At 42.0% G+C, this 17,375-nt stretch overlaps 1 non-coding gene across 1 annotated transcript; it reads left to right on the plus strand.

The window, feature by feature from the left end:
- Positions 1 to 1,362: 1,362 nt before the first annotated feature.
- On the plus strand, positions 1,363 to 1,435 carry TRNAA-AGC (transfer RNA alanine (anticodon AGC)). The gene has a single exon. It is a non-coding gene; the product is annotated as a tRNA-Ala (tRNA).
- The last annotated feature ends 15,940 nt before the right edge of the window (positions 1,436 to 17,375 follow it).

Genomic DNA, 17,375 nt, shown 5'->3' on the forward strand with positions numbered 1-17,375 from the left:
ATGTGAGATTTGTGCTGGGCAAAGCGGAGATTTTTCTCCGAGTACTCCGGGTACTCCGGTTTTCCCTGTCATCTTTCATTCCAGCAACTCTCTCCATTCTCATTTCATAGCATCTATCACTCATTAATATAAATCACTTTGGGAGTGTCCGCCTCCGTAGCATAACGGTTAGTGTGATTACCTGCCGTCCTCGGGGGCCTGGGTTCGATTCCCGATACTGCCAGAAATTTAAGAATGGCAGGAGGGCTGGTATGTGGTTGAAATGGTACATGCAGCTCACCTCCAATGGGGGTGTGCCTGAAAAGAGCTGCACCACCTCGGGATGAGGACACGAGTTTACTTTTACTTTGGGAGTGGCGACCCCATCGTACTAATAGCCTATATCTGATTCTTTCATTACATCCCTGATCCGGTCAAAGACTGGAAAACAGGTTGTAGGTTTTCATTTTTTAGCTATGAAGACTTTCAAAACCACAATTATGATCAGAACTTCTCTTGTATTCCCTAGATCTGAAGATTAATATCCATTGATATTCATTTTCACACCAGGCTAATACTGGAACTATACCTTAACTACCACCAGTACGTTACGAGTGCCAGCCTTTTCCCAGCCTTTTCCAATCCTATTAATTAACGAATTTCGTGTGGCTATTTCTTGTAAGGCAGACCCTCCGATGAGGGTGGGCCGCATCTGCCATGTGTAGGTAACTGCGTGTTATTGTGGTGGAGGATAGTGTTATGTGAGTTGCAGAGATGTTGGGGACAGCACAAACACCCAGCCCCCGGGTCATTGGAATTAACCAATGAAGGTTAAAATCCCCGACCCGGCCGGGAATCGAACCCGGCACCCTCTGAACCGAAGTGCAGTACGCTGACCATTCAGCCAACGAGTCGGACTTCCAATGCTATCATAGCGTGACATTACATTGCTTGCGAGATTATGTCTCCACGGAACATTTACAAAAATGACCGCACTTAAAGGAAACGATATCTTGTGCCTCAAGGTTTGCAGTATCTACGTTCATTTCATCAAGAATTTCTCAGTTAATATTTTACTAGGATCCTTCAATAAAAGACCAACCTGATAATCAGAAAGTCCATAGCCCCTACACGACGCAACACTTCCAACGCGCTAGTATGTTTCCAGGGAACCGGACGACCCCGACCTTTCTCAAGGAAAGACAGTAGTTTGGCCCCTCCCCAACAACGGTAATGAAAGTATCGGTCGTGTAAGGTCCACTGTACGCTGGATACAGTTAATGTGTGCCAACAGCTACACGCTCTCTGGTTGTAAGTTCGAAAACTACCAGATAACTGGACTAGCAGAGATAAATACTTAGGAAACATACTGCTCGAGCAGCTGGGGGCGTAGCTCAGATGGTAGAGCGCTCGCTTAGCATGTGAGAGGTACCGGGATCGATACCCGGCGCCTCCAGGTCCTTTTAGAAACCCAGTTGGTAATGAGGAAAGACTATATTTTTGAAAATTTGTACATTTCTAACATGCACACATCAGTTTTCAAGATTTTGTTAGAATACCATCCATCTGTAGAATCTCAGATTAAATCGGATGTAGGCTATACGATGGGCCGAAGAAATTGCCTAGACGTCAAGGTAAGTAGATCAGAAGACAGAAGGACTGGTCTTCATGTCTAAAGATGTTCCCTAGGTTAGGGACATAGGACCATATCAGGTCGTAGGTCCCACCATACAAGTCCCTTCGGGTGGCGCACAGACGGTAGCAAACGAGTTCGGATCGGAAGATGTGTAGGTTCGTACCAGGACTCGCCTTTTTCTCTTCTTTCTTAATCTGTTTACCCTCCAAGGTTGGTTTCTCCCCGGGCTCAGCGAGGGATTCCACCTTTACCGCCTCAAGGGCAGTGTCCTGCAGCATGAGGCATTTGGTATATATGATCGCTGATAAAACTGGGGAAGAGGATCTGTACCTTTCCCAGGCGGCCTCCTCACCTGCTATGCTGAACAGGGGCCTTGTGGGACATGGGAAGATTTGAAGGAATAGACCAGTAAGGGGGAAGAAAGCGGTCGTGGTCTTAAGTTGGGTACCATCCCACATTCACTTGGAGAAGAGGTGGGAAACCACGGAAAATGAAGATGGCTGACGAGAAAGTTGAACCCCCTCTACTCAGTTGACCTCCCGAGGCTCAGTGGACCTCATTCCAGTAATCCTGCCACTTTTCAAATTTCGTGGCGGAGCCAGGAATCGAACTCGGGCCTCCGGCGGTGGCAGCTAATTACGCTAAGAAGTAGCTTTTAAGAATTTCAACCAGTATCATCATCATCATCATCATCATCATCATCAACATTATCATCTACATCATCTTTACCTTTCATTGCCACTTTTACCACCCAGCCTATCCAATTCCCAAAACCCTGTTACCAAACACTGCTGATATAAATAATTCCAATCAATATTGTTATCAATAACTAAGTTTTTGTTCTGAGAGTAATTCTTTCTTTCATAATCTGTTTACCCTCCAGGGTTGGTTTTTCCCCCGGACTCAGGCAGGGATCCCACCTCCACCACCTCAAAGGGCAGTATCCTGGAGTTGGGTCGGGGTATACAACTTGGGAGGAGGACCAGTACCTCTCCCAGGGAGCACCACCTGCTATACTGAAAACGGCCTTGTGGGGGATGGCAAGATTGGAAGGGATAGACAAGGAAGAGGGAAGGAAGCGGCCGTGGTCTTAAGTTAGATACCATCGTGTCATTTACCTGGAGGAGAAGTGGGAAACTACGGAAAACCACTCCGAGGAAGGCTGAGCTGGGAATCGAACCCGCCTCTGCTCAGTTGACCTCCCGAGGCTGAGTGGACCCCGTTCCAACCCTCGTACCACTTCTAAAATTTCGTGGCAGAGCCGGGAATCGAACCTAGGCCTCCAGGGGTGGCAGCTAATCACACTAACCACTACACCGCAGAGGCAGATTCTGACAGTAATTACTCCTTGCTTATATCGGAAATCATTCCGCTGCTTTCACGCCTGTTACCTATACCATATACTACCATATACTAGTTATATTCGAGGTGACAAGATTCGGGGAAATGAAACGAACCCACCAGTCTTGAAAGCAGTGAGGTGGGTTTGCAGTAACTAGCTTCGCGGACATCAGCTATCTGTTTGAAAGCGAGAGAGGGCAGTCTTCAGAAAGATGAATACTGATATTCTGTGAGTCGCAGCGTGGAATGTTACAATATTGAATACTTTTGGTAGGTTTACTGTGCTGTTTGTTTATTGGATATAAGGACAAATCAAGTTAAATTTGAAACGCGAATGACTGTTCAAGGAGAGGAAATCAAAACCGTTGACATTATCATTTTGATCAAGTCTGGAGGCGATATGCATGACGTTACTGGAATGAATGAACACATTCTCGAGAAGAACAAACTAATGTCGTATAAATGTATAACAAAAGAAATCGGAGGAAATCCAATGAAGTTAGGTGATGTGGAAAATTTGAGATTACCTAACAAGTGTCTGAACAGTTTGGGTCACATATCTATTAGCTTGTATTCGGGAGATGGTGGGATCGAACCCCACTACCCTCAGTCCTGAATATGGTATTCCGTTGTTTCCTATTTCCACACCAGGCAAATTCACCTTAACGTACATTATTTAAGGCCACGGTCGCTTCCTTCTCGCCATTTCCTATCCCATCGTCGCTATGTCCGGCTCCATGGCTAAATGGTTAGCGTGCTGGTCTTTGGTCACAGGGGACCCGGGTTCGATTCCCGGCAGGGTCGGAAATTTTAACCATCATTGGTTAATTTCTCTGGCACGGGGGCTGGGTGTATGTGTCGTCTTCATCATCATTTCATCCTCATCACGACGCGCAGGTCGCCTACGGGTTTCAAATCGAAAGACCTGCACCTGGCGAGCCGAACTTGTCCTTGGACACTCCCGGCACTAAAAGCCATACGCTTTTTATCTTTTTATCTGTGCCGGTGTGACGTAAAGAAAATTGTAGAAAGAATTAAGATAAAGAAATGAAGTCTTCAAACGAAGTAAAATGTACATTGTTGTATACATAGTAGGATAACCATTAGTGATAGATGTAACGATGAAGTAATTTGTGCAAAGCCCTATCAAGGGAGGCATGTTCTTATGAAAAGAAAATTACTGCCTTCAGACATAGCTATGCATATTAGAGTTACGTAACCGTGCGTCCCAGTGAAACTTTAACCAGTCCGAAGGAGGAACCATATCGGGTGGATACCTCTCGTGAGACTAGCGTTACGAAATATGGATAGGAAGTGGAGTAGCAGCCTTTCGGAAGCAGCAAGGGTGAGAATCTGAATAATTGTGAGATACGGCCTCGTAACAATACTTAACATGACTGAGCTTTTATACTGCTATACGGCTGAAAGAAGCGGGAAACTACAGCCGTACTAGCTCCTGGGGTCATTAATCTCTCTCTGTATGAGTGTATAAATGAATTCATTAATGATGTAGTCATGATGAGTTCCTCCGGCGTATAATATTCAAGATGTACATCAGTCCCCATTTCTGATCTCCGGTAGGAGACTACGCAAGAGAGGACATTCATCAGACATATGAATACTGATGTTTTATGAGCCTGAACGTGGAATGTTACAAGTTTGAACCGTTTTGGAGGTCAGAGACTCTCGAAAGGTAATATGCACAGATAAATGTCGAACGCAGTTTGTATACTTTTCAGGAAGATGAGGATTATTGGTGAAATGTGAAATGTCGTATAGCTTTTAGTGCCAGGATATCCCAGGACGGATTCGGCTCGCCAGGTGCAGGTCTTTCTATTTGACCCCGTAGGCGACCTGCGCGTCGTGATGAGGATGAAATGATGATGAAGACAACACATACACCCAGCCCCCGTGCCGTAGGAATTAACCAATTAAGGGGTTAAAATCCCCGACCCGGTCGGGAATCGAACCCGGGACCCTCTGAACCGAAGGCCAGTACACTGACCGTTCAGCTGAGTCGGACAGGATTATTGGTAAGACGACTACAGAATTTTCAACAAAAATCACATGTGGGATATGAATGAGTAGGTTTAATAATTAATAAGAAAATAGGGCATCGGTTAAATAACTATGACCAGCATAGTGAACGGATAGGCACTAGGATAAACACCGAACCAATGCCCACCACAATAGTTCAGGTCTAGGCGGCTACTAGTGCAGACGACGTCGATGAAGCTGAGAGAATATACGAAGGAAGAGAATATTTAAAGAACCGTAAAAGTAAATGAGAATCGAATTATGTCGGGAGACGGGAATGTTGTGGTTGACCAAGCTGAGAAAATGTAATGTTGTAGGAGAATATGGACTGTGTCAAAGAAATGGAATGAGGAATAGGCAGTTGGAATTCTGCACCAGTCATAATTTGTTGCTAATACTTAGTTCAAACACGACAGACTACGGCTGAATACGAGAGCAAGGACTGGCTAGTTGTTTTACGTCGCACTGACACAGATAGGTCTTACGGCGACGATGGGACAGGAAAGGGCTAGGAGTGGGAAGTAAGCGGCAGTGGCCTTAATTAAGGTACAGCCCCAGCATTTGCCTGGTGTGAAAATGGGAAACCACGGAAAACCATTTTCAGGGCTGCCGACAGTGGGGTTCGAACCTACTATTTCCCGAATACTGGATACTGGCCGCACTTAAGCGACTGCAGCTATCGAGCTCCGTAGAGCAAGGACTGAGACACTCGAAGACAACTAGACTTCACTATGATTAGGCAGAGATTCAAAAACCAGCGTTTGGGTCGCAAGACTTTTCCAGGAACAAACTTGGACTCTGGCCACAATTAAGTCATTAGGAAACGTCAGCTGAAGTTGAAGAAATTGAAAGAAAGGAAAGAAGTCAAGGAGATGTGGTGAAAACAAGGCAGCAATTTCGACAACGACTAAATGCAATTACAGAAATATTAAAAGAAAATATTAAACCAATGTGGAAAGAATAGAAGTACATGGTACGGTTCAGGAAAAATAAAAGTCTGTTGATGCTGATGAAGTGGGAGATAAAATTTTGAAGTTGGAGTTCGACAGTTAATTGAGAGACATAAATGGGAACAAGGCACCTGGAATTAATGATATACCCACACAATTACTGATTGCTTTAGGAGAAACCAAAATGGCGAGGTATTCCACCTGGTATGTTAGACGTATGATACAGGAGAAATGCGATCCAAATTTAAAAAGAATGTTGTTATACATATTTCCAACAAATCAGGTGCTGTCAACTGAGACAACTATCGCACCATTAGATTAGTATCTAACGGTTATAAACATTTAACAAAAATTGTTAATAGAACAACGGAAAGGTAAACTGAAGTTGAGTTCGAGAAAGATCAGTTTGTTTTCAAAAGATGTGTGTGAATACGCAAAACAATCTTGACTTTACGTCAAATTAATAAGGACAAGCCTACAATATATCTAGAAAAAGCGTTCGATAACATTGACTGGACCGAGTAATTTGAGTTTTTAAATGTGATCGTGATCAGATACAGAGAAAGAGGCATTGTTTGTTTAAATTTTGTCCAAAAGTCAGTCATCAGTGAAAAGAATCAAGGGCTATGAAAATGAAGCAGCAATCCAGGAAGGAGCGAAGTGGGGCTCCACGTCTCATTTTCAATGTCTGTATAGAACAAGTAAATCAAAGAGAAGTTTTGACAAGGAATAAAATTACAAGGAGAGGAAATTAACAATCTGTGATTTTTCGAAAATAATTTGATTTTATCTGAAGGTACAGAATATCTGATGAAATTTCTGAATGGTATGGACACAGTCAATGGAATACCGTCGAAATAAGTCAGCTGATGCCGGAATATTAGATTTGGAAATGAAGTATTAAAGAAAGCTTTTTAATACTGTTATTTGGATAGCATAAACAAGGAAGACCTTTCCTATGAAAAAAACATTATCTCACTGCAAACATTGAAATACACATTAGAAAGGTGTTTTGAAGACTTTCGTCTGGAGTGTGGCAGGACTTGCTCGGTTAGTATTTGAGGTGGTAATATTATTATATTATATTATTATTATATTATGATATATTAGGAGTCCGCCTCTGTGGTGTAATGGTTAGCGTGATTAGCTGCCACCCCCGGAGGCCCGGGTTCGATTCCCGGCTCTGCCACGAAATTTGAAAAGTGGTACGAGGGCTGGAACGGGGTCCACTCAGCCTCGGGAGGTCAACTGAGTAGAGGTGGGTTCGATTCCCACCTCAGCCATCCACGAAGTGGTTTTCCGTGGTTTCCCACTTCACCTCCAGGCGAATGCCGGGATGATACCTAACTTAAGGCCACGGCTGCTTCCTTCCCTCATCCTTGCCTATCCCTTCCAATCTTCCCATCCCCCTACTAGGCCCCTGTTCACCATAGCAGGTGAGGCCGCCTGGGCGAGGTACTGGTCATACTGCCCAGTTGTATCCCCCGACCAAGAGTCTGAAGCTCCAGGACACTGCCCTTGAGGCGGTAGAGGTGGGATCCCTCGCTGAGTCCGAGGGAAAAGCCGAACCTGGAGGGTAAACAGATGATGATGATGATAAAGCCAAAGTTTTGAGTTGGCACCTATCCATTTTCCAAATACTATATCTTTTGAGGTTATAAGAAGTTATAAAGCTATTTATTTTGTTTGTGAACAAAGATTATATTCTCTTTGTTAAATTAGAGGACAGTGTATCAACTGACATACTGTCACTTACAGTAAGTATTCACTGACCACTGATTTGGAAGTTATTGTGTTTTATACGAAAATTCAAATGCCACCTGAGAACTTCAAATCAATTCTAGTGGTGAGAGACAAAGATGACCTGAAGTGTAACAGATGTAGTAAAACAGTTGGCCGAATCATTATCAGAATCTTCGTTATGAGTGAACTGAAATACGTGACAGGGTTATGTTTCTAATAAATGTCTTGAACGAGGTAGGCTGTTATATTTAAAAGTATTTATGGTATTAGAAATCTCATTCACTGCGTCTGTGGTGTAGTGGTTAGTGTGATTAGCTGCCACCCCCGGAGGCCCGGGTTCAATTCCAGGCTCTGCCACGAAACTTTTAAAAGTGGAACAAGGGATGGAACGGGGTCCAGTCAGCCTCGTAAGGTCAACTGACTAGACGTGGGTTCGATTCCCACCTCAGCCATCCTGGAAGTGGTTTTCCGTGGTTACCCACTTCTCCTCCAGGCAAATGCCGGGATGATACCTAACTTATGGCCACGGCCGCTTCCTTCCCTCTTACTTGTCTATCCCTTCCTATATTCCCATCCCCCACCAAGGCCCCTGTTCCGCATAGCAAGTGAGGCCGCGTGGGCGAGGTACTGGTCATCTTCCCCAGTTGTATCCCCTGACTCAATGTCTCACGCTCCAAGACACTGCCCTTGTGGCGGTAGAGGTGGGATCCCTCGCTGAGTCCGAGGGAAAAGCCAACCCTGGAAGGTAAGCAGATTAGGAAAGAAAGAAAGAAAGTTCATTCAAATACATGTTTTTATAAAACAAGTATTGATTTAGAGGAGGAATTATTACGGACTGGAATAATTTACCGTGGGTGTCTTCAACTATATCTACACCAATTAGATACATTTCCCACTGCATGGAAATCATTTAAGAAAAGACTAGGTAAACAACTGATAGGTAATCTGACCCCTGGACTACAGCCCTAAATGCAGATCATTGGTGATTGACTGATTGATTGGAAACTGCAGCTCTTTGAAACACATCAGCCCAGGACTGTTACTTTAGAACGCGATCCTATCTTACCCATTTCCTGCATTATATTCATGAAAAATACTTATGTTTCGATTTCCACACATATTGCTTATCTATAGGGTGGCGCCCGAATAGTTGACATATTTGAAAAGCAAATATAAAATGCAACTTATGAACTATGTTGTTAAAATTTCAGGCACACGTTCCCTGTTTCATGGAAATATCTGTAGAGGTGACACTGCTGCGTTGTCTCCAAATGCCTGCATTCCAGTGAGCCGACCACGGCCGACTCTCCGTTCAGTAGTGCACCAAAACAGTCATCTTTTATTGCGAATCAAAAAGTGTTACGGTGACACAAAAAAGAATTTAGAGTTGTATTTCAGACTAGACGGGCACCAGCAAGGAACACCACCTTTCGCTTATACAGAAACTTTGAAGGACAAGGCAGTGTGAAATAAGAAAAGCGACCACGTGCACCAGCACATCAATCACCTGAGGGTCGCCATGCAGCGCAGCCCACACAAATCAGAACGGGGTCTTCAAGAGACAGTCGAATATCGCGCCATTCACTTCAAGGAATGTTACACGGTGACCTTCAATTTTACCCGTACAAAATGTCTATGCTAGACAGGCAGAAAAGTTTGTAGTACGCCTTATGGACTCAAGATAAAGATGAAATACTTTTTAACACTTTGTTCTCTGATGAAGCCTATTTTCATCTCAAAGGGGCAGTTAAGAAAAAATGTGCGGTTTTCGGCTAGAGAAAACCAGACATTATTCACGGAAAAACACGTATGGGGAAAAGATGAGTCTGTGGGTAGCTCTGTTAAGTCATGGGTTAATTGGACAATTTTTCTTCAGTCAGACAGTTAATGCACAGCGATACAAGGACATGCTGGAGAATGGATTCATGCCTTAAATCAGGGCCTCTCAGGGTGCATGCGCGTGGTGCATGCACTGTGCACGGTGCAAAAGACGACTTAGCTTGGCTGACCAGAGTGCAGACCCCCCACTCCTCGATTTGGAGCAATAGCGCTTACTCTCTCTTTCCTCACGCCTGTCTCGCTCGCTCCGCCTGTCTCCCTCTGCCCCACTTGCGCCGTAGCGCTCCAAATCCAGGCTGACTTGAGCCGAGCATAGGCGAGTTGAGCCGAGCTTAGCCGAGTAGCCCAGAGACGAAGCGTTGATCCGAGCCATGCCGTGCGGCACAGATGCACAGTGCACGGAGCTCTTGCGCCTCGATCTGCACGCGTGAGATTTTGGGCATTTGAGAGGCCCTGCCTTAAATTCTCGCTGTACCTATTCATACGCAGTGGTTTATGCAAGATGGCGCATCACCTCACACAGCTATACGATGGTCTTGAGTTTTAGAGGGGAGTATGTGTTGATCGTGCAATGTCTCATCGTTACCCACGGTACAACAATTATGGCGGATTGTTCTGGCCTCCTTAAAGGCCAGATTTAAATGCTTGTAATTTATTTTTGTGGGGGTATTTGGAAGAAAAACTCTTCGCTTGAAGACCTCAAAGCTGCTCGGTTTGTACAGCTCTCCAGTGAAATTCATGACGACCTGTACACATCTAGAAGAGGTTATGCACCGAAGTGGAGGCCACATTGAACATGTGATATAGTGAAATGTATTTCCATAGTCCAAGCAAGCTGTGTTTAAAATTCCATATGTGTTATGTGAGAAATAAAGTTGTTATTCTAAAATTAAATGTGTCAACTAATCGTGCGCCACCCTGTAAATATATGTCTAGATAGTATTTGTTATATTGCCCCAAGTAAAGCGTTCTTGAATGAAAATATGAATATGAAAAGTATTGCGAGTGGCAGAAAACAGAGTAGTTGTGGGTTTCTATTTCTTCAATGCCATATCCACGAAGTAAGGATATAATATTGACCATCTCTGCTAAAATAGTTTCAACCTCATACTCCATATAACCATATAAGTGATACAATTACTGTTAACTGTCGCTGAACTATCAATGCTCTTGTTGCACAAATAATTCTGTTTCTTACAAACAGGCTTTGGGTTACATATGTCCAATGTTGACGACATTTAGTTAAACATTTTTCAGACGGATCTCCTTATTTTGTTATTTTAATTTATATTCAAATTTTCAAGTTATTACTGACAACTTAGCAAATCAGAAGGTTGGGTTTATGGATCACAGGCTTATTTACATTCAACCGAAGCGTCGGTCATGTGGATTTTGTATTAAGGTCTGATACTATTGGAGATGGTCTTGGATGGCACGTATTTACCTTTTCGACTACATTCTAACGGTAGAATATCAGGTATTCAAACTCATATAGGATGTATACAGTGGACCGGAAGTATCGCCTGGACGTCGAGCTAAGTGGCTCAGATTGCAGAAGCACCGGTCTTCCGAGTTCAAGATGGCGAGTTCGATCTCCGCCCACTCTGGAATTCAAACGTGCTAAAATACTCCAGCATCATGTCGGAAGATTTATGGGCTAGTTATAGGACTCGTTCACGACAAAATTCCAGCAACCTTGGTGTCCAAGACGATCGTAGATGTGTATTGTACGACTTTAATTTAATATTATCATCATCATCATCATCATCATCATCTTCCACAGTCACTTTTATCTCGCCATCTGTCCAATTTCCAAAACCCTGTTACCAATCACTGCTGATACGGATATTTCCAACCAATATAGTTATCAAAACTTAGTTTTTCTGATGATTATTATCAGTATTATTCCTTGTTCATATCGGCAGTCATCCCGCTTCTTTCAGGGCTGTTACCTCTCCATATAACTCTTATATTCGACGTGACAAGATTCGGAAAAATGAAAGGAACTCCCCAGTACAGAAAGAAGTGAGGTAGTAACCGGTTCCCGAGGACATTCAGCTCTGTGTTTGAACGCATGAATGAATTAATGATGTGCATCCTACTGATGATGACTTCCTACCGGGTAAAATATTTTTCCCCTTCTTAATCTGTTTATCCTCCACGGTAGATTCCTCCCCCGGACTCAGCGAAGGATCCCATCTTTGTCGCCTCAAGGGCAGTGTCCTGGAGCGTGAGAATTTGGGTCGGGGGGATATAACTGGGGAAGAAGACCACTACCTCACCCAGGCGGCCTCACCTGCTTTGCTGAACGACTTTAATTCAATATCTTCATCATTATCATCATCTTTTACTTCCGCTTTTACCACGCCACCTATCCAATACTCAAAACCCCTGCCAGCAAACACTGCTGATATGAAAGTTTTCACCCAATATTATTAACAATAACATAGTTTTTCTTCTGATTATTGTTAAGCATTTCTCCTTGTTTGTGTCGGCAATCATTCCGCTTCTTTCAGGCCTATTACCTCTACCATATACCTCTTATATTCGAAGAGAAAAGTTTGGGCGGAAATGAAACGAACCCACCAATCTAGAAAGTAGTGAGGCAGGTTTGCAGTGAATAGTTCCCGGGGGCTTTCCCCTCTCTGTTTTAATGCATGAATGAATTATGTACGGATGATGACTTCCTTCCGGGCAAAATATTTCAGAGGTTAAATAGTCCCCATTTCGGGTCTCCATGTGGGCAATACACGAGGGAGGGTAGTCATCAGAAAGATGAATAGTGATATCTTGGAGTCGGAGCACGCAATGTTACAAGTGTGAATAATATTGGTACCTTAGACAGAAAACGTTGGGTGAATTTCGTGTACGTTGGTAGGAAGATCAGGATGATTAGTCAGTCGACAACATAATTTTCAATACAAAATCAAATATGGGATATGAAGGAGTATGTTTAATTATGAATAAGAAAATACGGCAACGATTAAATAACTATTACCAGCATACTGAACAGATAGACACCAGGATAGGCATCAAACCAACGCCCACCACAATAGTGCAGGTCTTCGTGTCTACTAGTGCAGACGATGACGAAGAATTTGGAAGAATATGCGAAGGAACAGAAGATTTAAAACAAACCTTAAAAATCGATAGGAATGAAAATATTTTTTTGATACTGGAGTGTTGTGGTTGACTAAGCAAGAGAAGGTAATATTGTGGGAGAAAATGGACTGGAATGGAATAGGGAGTCCGCTGGTAGAATTCTGCAGCGGTCAATGATTTGGTCCTTACTAACACTTGATTCAAACACGACAAACGATGGCTGCAAGAACTGTAGACACTAGAAGGTACCAAATAGACATCCCTTTGATTAGGAAGATATTCAGAAACCAGATGTTGAATCGCGAGTCCTTCCCAGGAGCAGAAGTGGCCTCTGGACTCAACTAGTTTATCGTGAAATGTCGGCAGAAGTTCAAGAAACTTCAAGAATAGAAGGAAGGCAAGGGGATGTGGTGAAGATGAAATGAAGGTCAGGGAGAGTGAGGGATTGTCACAGGCAACAATTTGGACAAAGAATAAATGAAAATAAAAGCCTCCGTGGATCAGGTGGCAGCGCGCCGGCCTCTCACCGCTGGGTTCCTTGGTTCAAATCCCTGTCACTCCATGTGAGATTTGTGCTGGACAAAGCGGAGGCGGGACAGGTTTTTCTCCTGGTACTCCGGTTTTCCCTGTCATAGTTCATTCCAGCAACACTCTCTATTATCATTTAATTTCATCTGTCATTCATTAATCATTGCTCCAGAGAAGTGCGTCAGGCTTCGGCAGCCGGAAAAATTCCTATCCTCGCCGCTAGTGGGGGCTTCATTCATTCCAATCCTGACCCGTACAAATGACTGGAAACAGGCTGTGGATTTTCACTAAATGAAAATACAGAAATATTAAAAGAAAATATTTAACCAGTGTACAAGGGAAAGAAGTACACGATACGGTTCTGGAAGAAGAAGTGGCTGTTGATGCTGATGAAATGGGAGATCATATTTTGATGCCAGAGTTTGACAGATAATAGACATAAATGGGAACAAGGCACCTGGAATTGATGATAAACACTCACAATTACTGACTGCCATGGGAGAAACCTGCATTGTGAGGTTATTCCACTTGGTATGTTAGACGTATCGTGCAAGAGAAATTCCATCCAAATTTAAAAATAATGTTGTTATACACATTACCAACAAACCAGGTGCTGCCATCTGAGACAACTATCGCACCATTAGTTTAGTATTTCACGGTTGTAAAATCTTAACACGTATTATCAACAGAACAATCGGGAGGCAAATTTAAGATGAGTTGGAGGAAAATCAGTTTGTCTTCAGAAGATATGTGTGAACACGCAAAACAATAGTGACTTTACGCTATATACGAGAAAATCAAATTGAGAGTGACATGCCCACGGATATGGAATTCGTAGATCTAGTAAAGGCGTCTGAACCGAGCTCGATAGCTGCAGTCGCTTAAGTGCGGCAAGTATCCAGTATTCGGGAAATAGTGGGTTCGAACCCCACTGTCGGCAGCCCTGAAGATGGTTTTCCGTGGTTTCCCATTTTCACACCAGGCAAATGCTGGGGCTGTACCTTAATTAAGACCACGGCCGCTTCCTTCCCACTCCTAGCCCTTTCCTATCCCATCATCGCCATAAGACCTCTGTGTCGGTGCGACGTAAAGCAGCTTTCAAAAAAGGGCATCTAAACTTTGTAAAAAAATCAGTCATCAGTGATAAGAATCAAGGGCTATGCAAATAAAGCAGCAAACGAGAAAGGAGTGAGGTAGGGCTTCACCTCTCCGTTTAAATGTTTAAATATTATTATTATTATTATTATTATTATTATTATTATTATTATTATTATTATTATTATTATTATTATTATTGAATTTCCCATTACAAAGCCTATTTTGCAAGTAGTATATTAGGGCTATAGATAGTGAGACTAAGTTAATACATGACAATTGAATTAAAATAGAGGTGATGCATTAATAATTCATATCTAGTCCTGTTAAAATCGGACACTCAAATAAAAGATGAGGAACAGTTTGTTGCATTTCACAGGTACAGCTGTAAGGCTTCTGAATACTGAATCCAAACTTCTCGAAGTATGATCCAAACTTTCCATGTTCTGTCAAAAACTGAGTTATAATATGTTCATGTTGCAAAAACCTACTTTGTAGTCTGTCTTGAATATTTGGAAAGAACAACTCCCTTGTTAGCCGGCCATTAGTGCTGGTGATCCATTGGTTGTTCCACATATCTTGTGTATACTCCCTTAGTTCCTTTTTTACATGAGACATAGGGGACTTTTCATATAACAACAAGGCGTCAGAAGAAGTAGTAGCTGCTTTGGAAAGTTCATCAGCTCTCTCATTTCCTTCTACTCCGTCATGATCTCGGACCCATTTCATGCAGATATGGTTACTGTAGCCTAATATGTGTGATCTTATATTAACAGCTACCGGATTAAAGTTATATTTTTCTTGGATTGCTCTCAAAGCTGCCTGAGAGTCACACAATATTTGCGCAGCACAACTGTGTTTTTTAATCCACATAACTGCCTGTTGTATAGCGCACAATTCGGCTTGAAAGACTGAATATGAGGGAGATAGTCTAAATTTTTCAGCATGCACCTCACTGTTATTCTGTAGCACGACAAAAGCACATCCTACAAGCCAGCCATCTTTTTCTTTGCTAATCCGGGATCCATCCGTATAAATATTGTAATTATGTTGTGTGTTGAACACTTCTTGCACAAGATTATTGGCAAATTTACTTGGGTGACCTGCTGTCAATGCATTAGCTTGCAGTTCAGGAGTGACCGTTTATATAGAACAAGTAAATAAAATACGAATTTGGACAAGAATAACAATACAAGGAGAGGAAATTAAAAAGCCATGATCTATTGGTAATGTAGAGAAGATCTGATGAAATTTCTGAATGGTATGGGAACAGTCTTTGGAAGGAATAGGATACGAAAATATATTCAAACAAAGTTAATGGAATGCAGTCGAAATAATTCAGCTGATGCAGGAAATATTAGATTCGGATATAAAGTCTTAAAAAAATAATGAATATTCTTATTAGAATAGCATAAAAAGTAACGATGACAGAATGAAGGAGGAAATAAAATGCACAGGCTATACATTTTAGAAGGGTGTTTTTGAAGATTTTCGTCTCAGCGTGGCTTTATGTAGAAGTCAAATATGGACACTAACTTGCTCAAAAAAGGAGAAAAATGTTGTGTTACATAAAATTCTGAAGGTCATATGGTCAGATCGAACCACGAATGCGGATATACAGAACTTAATTGGTGAGAGGAGAACGATTTAATGAAATATGACTAGAAGAAGTGAGCGAATGACAGGACAGGTACTAAGACACGCAGGACTTGCTTAGTTAATATTTTATCGAAGGATAGACATTAAGGATGTTAGGAGTAGACCAACGTATGATTATGGAAAAAGGCATGTAGTAATTACAAATAAATTGAAAGATTAGTATAGGGTAGCACGGAGAGCTGTAAGAAACACAATATATAATGGTAACCCAAACACAACACACTAGAAACGTTTCCACGTTAAAAGTCTCACTGTAACCATTCTGTGAGGTCCTGCGATGACCACTTAATGAAGCGTAAATCATATCCTATGGTAGTCATCTTCCAATTCAGAGGCAAATCATTCTCATGCCACTCAAAGGAAAAAAAAATTCCATCGTTGTCATAAAAAGAATTTCCATTACTAGGTAACATTGCGAATGCTAACTAGCCATTGTATAGAGCTTCAGTTATGTCAACATTTTGGTGTACAGATATGGAAGTGGGATAGGTTCCCTTTAAATTTTCGTAGAATTTCGTCAAAGCAATAACAATGTATGCAATTTTTTACGTTGCAACGATACACATAGGTCCTTGGCAAGGAAACGATTGGAAAGGTCTAGGCTTGGGCAGAAACTGACCGTGGCCTTAAATGAGGTACAGCACCAGCATTTGCCAGATGTGAAAATGTGAAAACACGGAAATCCATTTTCAGGGCTGCCAACGGTTCGAACCAATTATCTTCTGAATACGTGATCAAGAGCAAGCTGCCAACTTGCTCGGTTTTTGTGAAACCATTCCATAACATTGGTATTTTGACCACAAATTATGTGAACAATTAATTTTAGAACTTTGAATTATTAATTTGTGATTAAATTAGTGCTAAGCCTCTCCAACATATGCGTAGGTCAGGAACATATTTACTGCTAGACAGTTCTGCCTTACCGCACTTTGCGCAGGTATTGTTCTCTCTGTGTCAGTGGGACAATGGTCCAGAAATTGCCAAGAAGCTGCAGTAATTGGTTCTGAAATGTTGATGTGCATCTGTTCCAGTTTCAGAAATGAAATGGCGTATGGCTTAATTGTCATGATGTAAACTAGAGTATACTCTAGCAGATATTCTCAAACTATTATGAGATTGTACCCCTCACTCATGGATGAAAGTTCAGTGTACCCCCACGAAAATATCCCTAAACGATAGGTTTGAAAATATGATTACCTGGCTAATTATTGAGGAATTTTAATTGATTCTAAACCATTCGTATAAATACACTTCGTAAATAAGACGAGATTATGAAATAAAATACATTTTTATAACATATCACAAGAAATGTATTTACTTGTGTCTGTATCTGTGTCTGTTTGTGTCTGTACAATGATAAAATAACACAAAATACCTCATTTTTATGAAAGTTTCACAAAACGCTACATTTTATCCTCAATACCAATAAATAAGGATGAAAAATTTTCGATCTTAATTCTGGAATT

The sequence above is a fragment of the Anabrus simplex genome, chromosome 4 (assembly GCF_040414725.1).
Source record: "Anabrus simplex isolate iqAnaSimp1 chromosome 4, ASM4041472v1, whole genome shotgun sequence".
NCBI lineage: Eukaryota > Metazoa > Arthropoda > Insecta > Orthoptera > Tettigoniidae > Anabrus > Anabrus simplex.